Source organism: Procambarus clarkii, chromosome 83 (assembly GCF_040958095.1).
Source record: "Procambarus clarkii isolate CNS0578487 chromosome 83, FALCON_Pclarkii_2.0, whole genome shotgun sequence".
NCBI classification, from domain to species: Eukaryota; Metazoa; Arthropoda; class Malacostraca; order Decapoda; family Cambaridae; genus Procambarus; species Procambarus clarkii.
Genome location: NC_091232.1, coordinates 20,211,970 through 20,223,257, shown reverse-complemented (window position 1 = coordinate 20,223,257; position 11,288 = coordinate 20,211,970).

Here is an 11,288-nt window from a genome sequence, read left to right as displayed (position 1 = left end):
GGAGTCAAGTCAGAGTGGGAAAATGTTGTATGTGGGGTGCCTCAGGGCTCTGTCCTGGGACCTCTGTTGTTTATAATATATATATATGATTTAGATTCAGGTTTGAGTAGCAACATTTGCAAATTTGCCGATGATACGAAAATCGGTAGGGAAATTAATTCGGAGGAGGACTCACTATCACTTCAAGTTGATCTAGATAGGGTTTTGAAATGGTCAAAGGATTGGCAAATGCAGTTTAATGCTGATAAATGTAAAGTTCTGAGGTTAGGTAATGATGATAGGGTTACAAGATACGAGCTAGATGGTGTTGAGATTGCGAAGTCGAATTGCGAAAGGGATCTGGGAGTTATGATTAGTAAGAATTAAAAACAAAAGGATCAATGCATAAATGTTCGTAATAAGAGAGGTTGTGTTAACCGGAGCTCCTGAGTGTTGTTATATTATCATAGCAATATGGAAGTTGTAGTTAAGGACCTGGTGACTCTAGTGGGAGCCCTGAGGACAGAGTTGGACTCTCTGCGGGAGGAGGTGCGTCAGCTGAAAGAACAACGAGAAGTAACGAAGGAGGAGACCAGTAGTAAAGGGACCTCGTCTTGGAGAGTTGTGAAAGACAGGGGCCTTAAGAAGACTTTGATAAAGCCGCCTTCAAACGCCATAGCAACTTCTAATTCATTTGACGTTTTGGAGGACGAGTGCTGTGGTGAGACTGCGGATCGCGCAAAAGGGAAAGCAACGAAGAGAAAGGAAGCGCAGGCCCCTCAGAAAGTAAAGGAAGTACCTAAGCAAACATTAGTTGTGGGAGATTCCCAGATAAGGTATTTGGATAGAGCGTTTTGTGCTAGAGATAGGGGGAACAGGTTAAGGGTTTGCTATCCCGGAGCTGGCATTGGTGATATTATAAACAACATGAATGATATTATGGCTGGTAATGGGAACAATCCCATTATTTGCATTAGCGTGGGAGGAAATGATGTTGGTCGAGTTAGGAGTGAGGAACTGATTCAGAGGTATAAAACAGCCATAGAATTAGTTAGGAGCAAGGGAGGAATCCCGATCATATGTGGCATTCTTCCAAGAAAGGGAGTGGGAAATGAATGGATATCAAGGGCACTTGGTGTCAATTGCCGGCTGGAAAGATATTGCAAATCAAATGCAATATCTTTCATAGACAACTGGGAACACTTCTATGGAAGAAATGAAATGTATGCTCGTGATGGGGTGCATCTATCGAGAGCTGGGGTTGTTGCTGTTGCGAACTCGTTGGAAGAAGTGGTTAGAGGTGTTTGTTTGGGTTTAAACTGTTAGTAGATAGAGGTATGGGAATTGATTTGGAGGAAGGAGGTAATAAAAGTATGTGTTTCTGGGAGAAAGGAATTGGCAAAACGATCAGGGAAAGAGAAGGTCCGCAAAATAACAATTCACTTAGGGTATATTACACTAATAGTAGAAGTCTAAGAAATAAAATTAACGAATTAAATGCTCTTGTCTGCACAGAAAAAATAGATATTATTGCACTTACCGAAACGTGGATGAATGTAGAAAATAGAGAACTATTAGCTGAATATCAAATATATGGATTTAAACTATTTCACACAGATAGATATATTAGACGAGGAGGTGGAGTAGCCATATATGTTAGGGACAATTTGAAATGTAGTCTCAAAGAGGGAATCAAAACAGAGCCACACACAGAAACTATTTGGATAGAATTAAACGAAAAAGCTAATAATATTATAATAGGAGTAATATATAGGCCACCAAATTTAGACAGAATGGAAGCAAAGCACCTATGGGATGAAATATCTAGAGCATCTAGATCTAACAGTATTTATGTCATGGGTGACTTTAATTTTAGCGGAATGAACTGGTTGAACAAAACAGGGAATAGTGAAGCAGAAGATTTTCTAGAATTAATTGACGATTGCTTTCTTACGCAACACATTAAGGAACCAACACGGGAAAATAATATTTTAGATTTAGTGTTAACTAACAGGGAAACGCAAATTAATGACATCGAAATAGGGAGTGAGCTAGGGAGCAGTGATCACAAAGAAATCAGATTTAGCATAGAATGGAATAGGCCAGTAGGAGAAAATTCTGTTAAAGTGCCAGATTTTCGAAAAGCTGATTTTAATAGCCTAAGAAATTTTTTGGGTCAAATTGATTGGAAAGTCTTGGGTATGGGGTGTGGGCCGGTCTTGGAGCGAGACATGAACCCAGCGATAGGTGACTTAAATGGGGATTTCGATGTGGATTCAATATATAACTTATTTAAGAATATTCTAAACAAAGCACAGGAACGTAGTATACCATACAAATTGAATAGATCGAATACTAATGACCCAAAGTGGATAACAAAGAATTTGAAGAACCTTATAGGTAAAAAGAGAGCTTGGTACAAAAGGATTAAAAATGGGGAGGTCACTTTAGAACAGGAATTCGTACAACTGGTTAGAAATGTTAAAAAAGAGATAAGGAAAGCAAAAAGAAACTATGAAGTTCGCATAGCAGGGCAAGCAAAGACAAATCCTAAAGGTTTTTTTCAGTTATATCGTACTAAGACTAGGGAAAGGATAGGTCCATTAAAAACTGAGACAGGTCAAATAACAGATAGTGATGAAGAGATGAGTAGTATTTTTAATAAATATTTTGTATCTGTATTTACTAAAGAGGAACTTAACAATATGCCTTCAGCTGAACAAGTCTATGTGGGTGGGGACGAGGACAGGTTGATGAGTTTAACAGTTACCAGGGAGGATGTTCTTAAACAAATAGTAAAACTCAAACCAAACAAATCCCCAGGGCCGGATGAAGTGTTTGCCAGGGTGCTTAAAGAATGCAAAGAGGAGCTTTGTGACCCACTGTCAACCATATTTAATAAATCAATAGAGTCAGGCAGAGTGCCAGAGTTTTGGAAAGTTGCTAATGTGATACCAGTTTTTAAGAAAGGAGATAGATCACTTGCGTCTAACTATCGACCAATTAGCCTAACGTCTATTGTGGGAAAGTTACTCGAATCTATAATAGCAAATAAAATTCGTCTTCATCTTGAAAAACATAAATTAATAATTGAGTCTCAACATGGTTTTATAAATGGCCGTTCATGTTTAACAAATTTGTTATCTTTTTATTCTAGCATTGTTGAGGCAGTTGATAGTGGTAAGGATTGCGATGTTGTATACCTTGACTTTAGCAAAGCTTTTGATACAGTGCCACATGAAAGACTGATTAAAAAGATAGAGTCTCATGGTATTGGGGGTGCTATATTAAGCTGGATTAGGGCATGGCTATACCAAAGGAAACAGAGAGTTAGTATAAATGGAATCAAGTCAGAGTGGGAAAATGTTGTAAGTGGAGTGCCTCAAGGCTCTGTCCTGGGACCTCTGTTGTTTATAATATATATAAATGATTTAGATTCAGGTTTGAGTAGCAACATTTGCAAATTTGCCGATGATACGAAAATCGGTAGGGAAATTAATTCGGAGGAGGACTCACTATCACTTCAAGTTGATCTAGATAGGGTTTTGAAATGGTCAAAGGATTGGCAGATGCAGTTTAATGCTGATAAATGTAAAGTTCTGAGGTTAGGTAATCTAACCTAATAGTAATCGCGCAAAAGGGAAAGCAACGAAGAGAAAGGAAGCGCAGGCCCCTCAGAAAGTAAAGGAAGTACCTAAGCAAACATTAGTTGTGGGAGATTCCCAGATAAGGTATTTGGATAGAACGTTTTGTGCTAGAGATAGGGGGAACAGGTTAAGGGTTTGCTATCCCGGAGCTGGCATTGGTGATATTATAAACAACATGAATGATATTATGGCTGGTAATGGGAACAATCCCATTATTTGCATTAGCGTGGGAGGAAATGATGTTGGTCGAGTCAGGAGTGAGGAACTGATTCAGAGGTATAAAACAGCCATAGAGTTAGTTAGGAGCAAGGGAGGAATCCCGATCATATGTGGCATTCTTCCAAGAAAGGGAGTGGGAAATGAATGGATATCGAGGGCACTTGGTGTCAATTGCCGGCTGGAAAGATATTGCAAATCAAATGCAATATCTTTCATAGACAACTGGGAACACTTCTATGGAAGAAATGAAATGTATGCTCGTGATGGGGTGCATCTATCGAGAGCTGGGGTTGTTAAGAACATAAGAACATAAGAAGAACATAAGAACAAAGGTAACTGCAGAAGGCCTATTGGCCCATACGAGGCAGCTCCTATTCTATAACCACCCAATCCCACTCATATACTTGTCCAACCCGTGCTTGAAACAATCGAGGGACCCCACCTCCACAATGTTACGCGGCAATTGGTTCCACAAATCAACAACCCTGTTACTGAACCAGTATTTACCCAAGTCTTTCCTAAATCTAAACTTATCCAACTTATATCCATTGTTTCGTGTTCTGTCCTGTGTTGATACTTTTAATACCCTATTAATATCCCCCCGGTTATGTCCATTCATCCACTTGTAAACCTCTATCATGTCACCCCTAACTCTTCGCCTTTCCAGTGAATGCAACTTAAGCTTTGTTAATCTTTCTTCATACGAAAGATTTCTAATTTGGGGAATTAACTTAGTCATCCTACGCTGGACACGTTCAAGTGAATTTATATCCATTCTATAATATGGCGACCAAAACTGAACTGCATAATCTAAATGGGGCCTAACTAGAGCAAGATATAGCTTGAGAACCACACCAGGTGTCTTGTTACTAACGCTGCGATTAATAAATCCAAGTGTCCGATTTGCCTTATTACGAACATTTATGCATTGATCCTTTTGTTTTAAATTCTTACTAATCATAACTCCCAGATCCCTTTCGCAATCCGACTTCGCAATCACAACACCATCTAGCTCGTATCTTGTAACTCTATCATCATTACCTAACCTCAGAACTTTACATTTATCAGCATTAAACTGCATCTGCCAATCCTTTGACCATTTCAAAACCCTATCTAGATCAACTTGAAGTGATAGTGAGTCCTCCTCCGAATTAATTTCCCTACCGATTTTCGTATCATCGGCAAATTTGCAAATGTTGCTACTCAAACCTGAATCTAAATCATTTATATATATTATAAACAACAGAGGTCCCAGGACAGAGCCTTGAGGCACTCCACTTACAACATTTTCCCACTCTGACTTGATTCCATTTATACTAACTCTCTGTTTCCTTTGGTATAGCCATGCCCTAATCCAGCTTAATATAGCACCCCCAATACCATGAGACTCTATTTTTTTTAATCAGTCTTTCATGTGGCACTGTATCAAAAGCTTTGCTAAAGTCAAGGTATACAACATCGCAATCCTTACCACTATCAACTGCCTCAACAATGCTAGAATAAAAAGATAACAAATTTGTTAAACATGAACGGCCATTTATAAAACCATGTTGCGACTCAATTATTAATTTATGTTTTTCAAGATGAAGACGAATTTTATTTGCTATTATAGATTCGAGTAACTTTCCCACAATAGACGTTAGGCTAATTGGTCGATAGTTAGACGCAAGTGATCTATCTCCTTTCTTAAAAACTGGTATCACATTAGCAACTTTCCAAAACTCTGGCACTCTGCCTGACTCTATTGATTTATTAAATATGGTTGACAGTGGGTCACAAAGCTCCTCTTTGCATTCTTTAAGCACCCTAGCAAACACTTCATCCGGCCCTGGGGATTTGTTTGGTTTGAGTTTTACTATTTGTTTAAGAACATCCTCCCTGGTAACTGCTAAACTCGTCAACCTGTCCTCGTCCCCACCCACATAGACTTGTTCGGCTGAAGGCCGTTGTTGCTGTTGCGAACTCGCTAGAAGAAGTGGTTAGAGGTGTTTGTTTGGGTTTAAACTGTTAGTAGATAGAGGTATGGGAATTGATTTGGAGGAAGGAGGTAATAAAAGTATGTGTTTGTGGGAGAAAGGAATTGGCAAAACGATCAGGGAAAGAGAAGGTCCGCAAAATAACAATTCACTTAGGGTATATTACACTAACAGTAGAAGTCTAAGAAATAAAATTAACGAATTAAATGCTCTTGTCTGCACAGAAAAAATAGATATTATTTCACTTACCGAAACGTGGATGAATGTAGAAAATAGAGAACTATTAGCTGAATATCAAATATATGGATTTAAACTATTTCACACAGATAGATATATTAGACGAGGAGGTGGATTAGCCATATATGTTAGGGACAATTTGAAATGTAGTCTCAAAGAGGGAATCAAAACAGAGCCACACACAGAAACTATTTGGATTGAATTAAACGAAAAAGCTAATAATATTATAATAGGAGTAATATATAGGCCACCAAATTTAGACAGAATGGAAGCAAAGCATCTATGGGATGAAATATCTAGAGCATCTAGATCTAAAAGTATTTATGTCATGGGTGACTTTAATTTTAGCGGAATAAACTGGTTGAACAAAACAGGGAATAGTGAAGCAGAAGATTTTCTAGAATTAATTGACGATTGCTTTCTTACGCAACACATTAAGGAACCAACACGGGAAAATAATATTTTAGATTTAGTGTTAACTAACAGGGAAACGCAAATTAATGACATCGAAATAGGGAGTGAGCTAGGGAGCAGTGATCACAAAGAAATCAGATTTAGCATAGAATGGAATAGACCAGTAGGAGAAAATTCTGTTAAAGTGCCAGATTTTCGAAAAGCTGATTTTAATAGCCTAAGAAATTTTTTGGGTCAAATTGATTGGAAAGGCTTGGGTATGGGGTGTGGGCCAGTCTTGGAGCGAGACATGAACCCAGCGATAGGTGACTTAAATGGGGATTTCGATGTGGATTCAATATATAACTTATTTAAGAATATTCTAAACAAAGCACAGGAACGTAGTATACCATACAAATTGAATAGATCGTATACTAATGACCCAAAGTGGATAACAAAGAATTTGAAGAACCTTATAGGTAAAAAGAGAGCTTGGTACAAAAGGATTAAAAATGGGGAGGTCACTTTAGAACAGGAATTCGTACAACTGGTTAGAAATGTTAAAAAAGAGATAAGGAAAGCAAAAAGAAACTATGAAGTTCGCATAGCAGGGCAAGCAAAGACAAATCCTAAAGGTTTTTTTCAGTTATATCGTACTAAGACTAGGGAAAGGATAGGTCCATTAAAAACTGAGACAGGTCAAATAACAGATAGTGATGAAGAGATGAGTAGTATTTTTAATAAATATTTTGTATCTGTATTTACTAAAGAGGAACTTAACAATATGCCTTCAGCCGAACAAGTCTATGTGGGTGGGGACGAGGACAGGTTGACGAGTTTAGCAGTTACCAGGGAGGATGTTCTTAAACAAATAGTAAAACTCAAACCAAACAAATCCCCAGGGCCGGATGAAGTGTTTGCTAGGGTGCTTAAAGAATGCAAAGAGGAGCTTTGTGACCCACTGTCAACCATATTTAATAAATCAATAGAGACAGGCAGAGGGCCAGAGTTTTGGAAAGTTGCTAATGTGATACCAGTTTTTAAGAAAGGAGATAGATCACTTGCGTCTAACTATCGACCAATTAGCCTAACGTCTATTGTGGGAAAGTTACTCGAATCTATAATAGCAAATAAAATTCGTCTTCATCTTGAAAAACATAAATTAATAATTGAGTCGCAACTTGGTTTTATAAATGGCCGTTCATGTTTAACAAATTTGTTATCTTTTTATTCTAGCATTGTTGAGGCAGTTGATAGTGGTAAGGATTGCGATGTTGTATACCTTGACTTTAGCAAAGCTTTTGATACAGTGCCACATGAAAGACTGATTAAAAAAAATAGAGTCTCATGGTATTGGGGGTGCTATATTAAGCTGGATTAGGGCATGGCTATACCAAAGGAAACAGAGAGTTAGTATAAATGGAATCAAGTCAGAGTGGGAAAATGTTGTAAGTGGAGTGCCTCAAGGCTCTGTCCTGGGACCTCTGTTGTTTATAATATATATAAATGATTTAGATTCAGGTTTGAGTAGCAACATTTGCAAATTTGCCGATGATACGAAAATCGGTAGGGAAATTAATTCGGAGGAGGACTCACTATCACTTCAAGTTGATCTAGATAGGGTTTTGAAATGGTCAAAGGATTGGCAGATGCAGTTTAATGCTGATAAATGTAAAGTTCTGAGGTTAGGTAATGATGATAGAGTTACAAGATACGAGCTAGATGGTGTTGTGATTGCGAAGTCGGATTGCGAAAGGGATCTGGGAGTTATGATTAGTAAGAATTTAAAACAAAAGGATCAATGCATAAATGTTCGTAATAAGGCAAATCGGACACTTGGATTTATTAATCGCAGCGTTAGTAACAAGACACCTGGTGTGGTTCTCAAGCTATATCTTGCTCTAGTTAGGCCCCATTTAGATTATGCAGTTCAGTTTTGGTCGCCATATTATAGAATGGATATAAATTCACTTGAACGTGTCCAGCGTAGGATGACTAAGTTAATTCCCCAAATTAGAAATCTTTCATATGAAGAAAGATTAACAAAGCTTAAGTTGCATTCACTGGAAAGGCGAAGAGTTAGGGGCGACATGATAGAGGTTTACAAGTGGATGAATGGACATAACAAGGGGGATATTAATAGGGTATTAAAAGTATCAACACAGGACAGAACACGAAACAATGGGTATAAATTGGATAAGTTTAGATTTAGGAAAGACTTGGGTAAATACTGGTTCAGTAACAGGGTTGTAGATTTGTGGAACCAATTGCCGCGTAACGTGGTGGAGGTGGGGTCCCTCGATTGTTTCAAGCGCGGGTTGGACAAGTATATGAGTGGGATTGGGTGGTTATAGAATAGGAGCTGCCTCGTATGGGCCAATAGGCCTTCTGCAGTTACCTTTGTTCTTATGTTCTTATGTAATGATGATAGAGTTACAAGATACGAGCTAGATGGTGTTGTGATTGCGAAGTCGGATTAAGAACATAAGAACATAAGAACAAAGGTAACTGCAGAAGGCCTATTGGCCCATATTAGAGCTGGCATTGGTGATATTATAAACAACATGAATGATATTATGGCTGGTAATGGGAACAATCCCATTATTTGCATTAGCGTGGGAGGAAATGATGTTGGTCGAGTCAGGAGTGAGGAACTGATTCAGAGGTATAAAACAGCCATAGAGTTAGTAAGGAGCAAGGGAGGAATCCCGATCATATGTGGCATTCTTCCAAGAAAGGGAGTGGGAAATGAATGGATATCGAGGGCACTTGGTGTCAATTGCCGGCTGGAAAGATATTGCAAATCAAATGCAATATCTTTCATAGACAACTGGGAACACTTCTATGGAAGAAATGAAATGTATGCTCGTGATGGGGTGCATCTATCGAGAGCTGGGGTTGTTGCTGTTGCGAACTCGCTAGAAGAAGTGGTTAGAGGTGTTTGTTTGGGTTTAAACTGTTAGTAGATAGAGGTATGGGAATTGATTTGGAGGAAGGAGGTAATAAAAGTATGTGTTTGTGGGAGAAAGGAATTGGCAAAACGATCAGGGAAAGAGAAGGTCCGCAAAATAACAATTCACTTAGGGTATATTACACTAACAGTAGAAGTCTAAGAAATAAAATTAACGAATTAAATGCTCTTGTCTGCACAGAAAAAATAGATATTATTGCACTTACCGAAACGTGGATGAATGTAGAAAATAGAGAACTATTAGCTGAATATCAAATATATGGATTTAAACTATTTCACACAGATAGATATATTAGACGAGGAGGTGGAGTAGCCATATATGTTAGGGACAATTTGAAATGTAGTCTCAAAGAGGGAATCAAAACTGAGCCACACACAGAAACTATTTGGATTGAATTAAACGAAAAAGCTAATAATATTATAATAGGAGTAATATATAGGCCACCAAATTTAGACAGAATGGAAGCAAAGCATCTATGGGATGAAATATCTAGAGCATCTAGATCTAACAGTATTTATGTCATGGGTGACTTTAATTTTAGCGGAATAAACTGGTTGAACAAAACAGGGAATAGTGAAGCAGAAGATTTTCTAGAATTAATTGACGATTGCTTTCTTACGCAACACATTAAGGAACCAACACGGGAAAATAATATTTTAGATTTAGTGTTAACTAACAGGGAAACGCAAATTAATGACATCGAAATAGGGAGTGAGCTAGGGAGCAGTGATCACAAAGAAATCAGATTTAGCATAGAATGGAATAGGCCAGTAGGAGAAAATTCTGTTAAAGTGCCAGATTTTCGAAAAGCTGATTTTAATAGCCTAAGAAATTTTTTGGGTCAAATTGATTGGAAAGTCTTGGGTATGGGGTGTGGGCCGGTCTTGGAGCGAGACATGAACCCAGCGATAGGTGACTTAAATGGGGATTTCGATGTGGATTCAATATATAACTTATTTAAGAATATTCTAAACAAAGCACAGGAACGTAGTATACCATACAAATTGAATAGATCGAATACTAATGACCCAAAGTGGATAACAAAGAATTTGAAGAACCTTATAGGTAAAAAGAGAGCTTGGTACAAAAGGATTAAAAATGGGGAGGTCACTTTAGAACAGGAATTCGTACAACTGGTTAGAAATGTTAAAAAAGAGATAAGGAAAGCAAAAAGAAACTATGAAGTTCGCATAGCAGGGCAAGCAAAGACAAATCCTAAAGGTTTTTTTCAGTTATATCGTACTAAGACTAGGGAAAGGATAGGTCCATTAAAAACTGAGACAGGTCAAATAACAGATAGTGATGAAGAGATGAGTAGTATTTTTAATAAATATTTTGTATCTGTATTTACTAAAGAGGAACTTAACAATATGCCTTCAGCTGAACAAGTCTATGTGGGTGGGGACGAGGACAGGTTGATGAGTTTAACAGTTACCAGGGAGGATGTTCTTAAACAAATAGTAAAACTCAAACCAAACAAATCCCCAGGGCCGGATGAAGTGTTTGCCAGGGTGCTTAAAGAATGCAAAGAGGAGCTTTGTGACCCACTGTCAACCATATTTAATAAATCAATAGAGTCAGGCAGAGTGCCAGAGTTTTGGAAAGTTGCTAATGTGATACCAGTTTTTAAGAAAGGAGATAGATCACTTGCGTCTAACTATCGACCAATTAGCCTAACGTCTATTGTGGGAAAGTTACTCGAATCTATAATAGCAAATAAAATTCGTCTTCATCTTGAAAAACATAAATTAATAATTGAGTCTCAACATGGTTTTATAAATGGCCGTTCATGTTTAACAAATTTGTTATCTTTTTATTCTAGCATTGTTGAGGCAGTTGATAGTGGTAAGGATTGCGATGTTGTA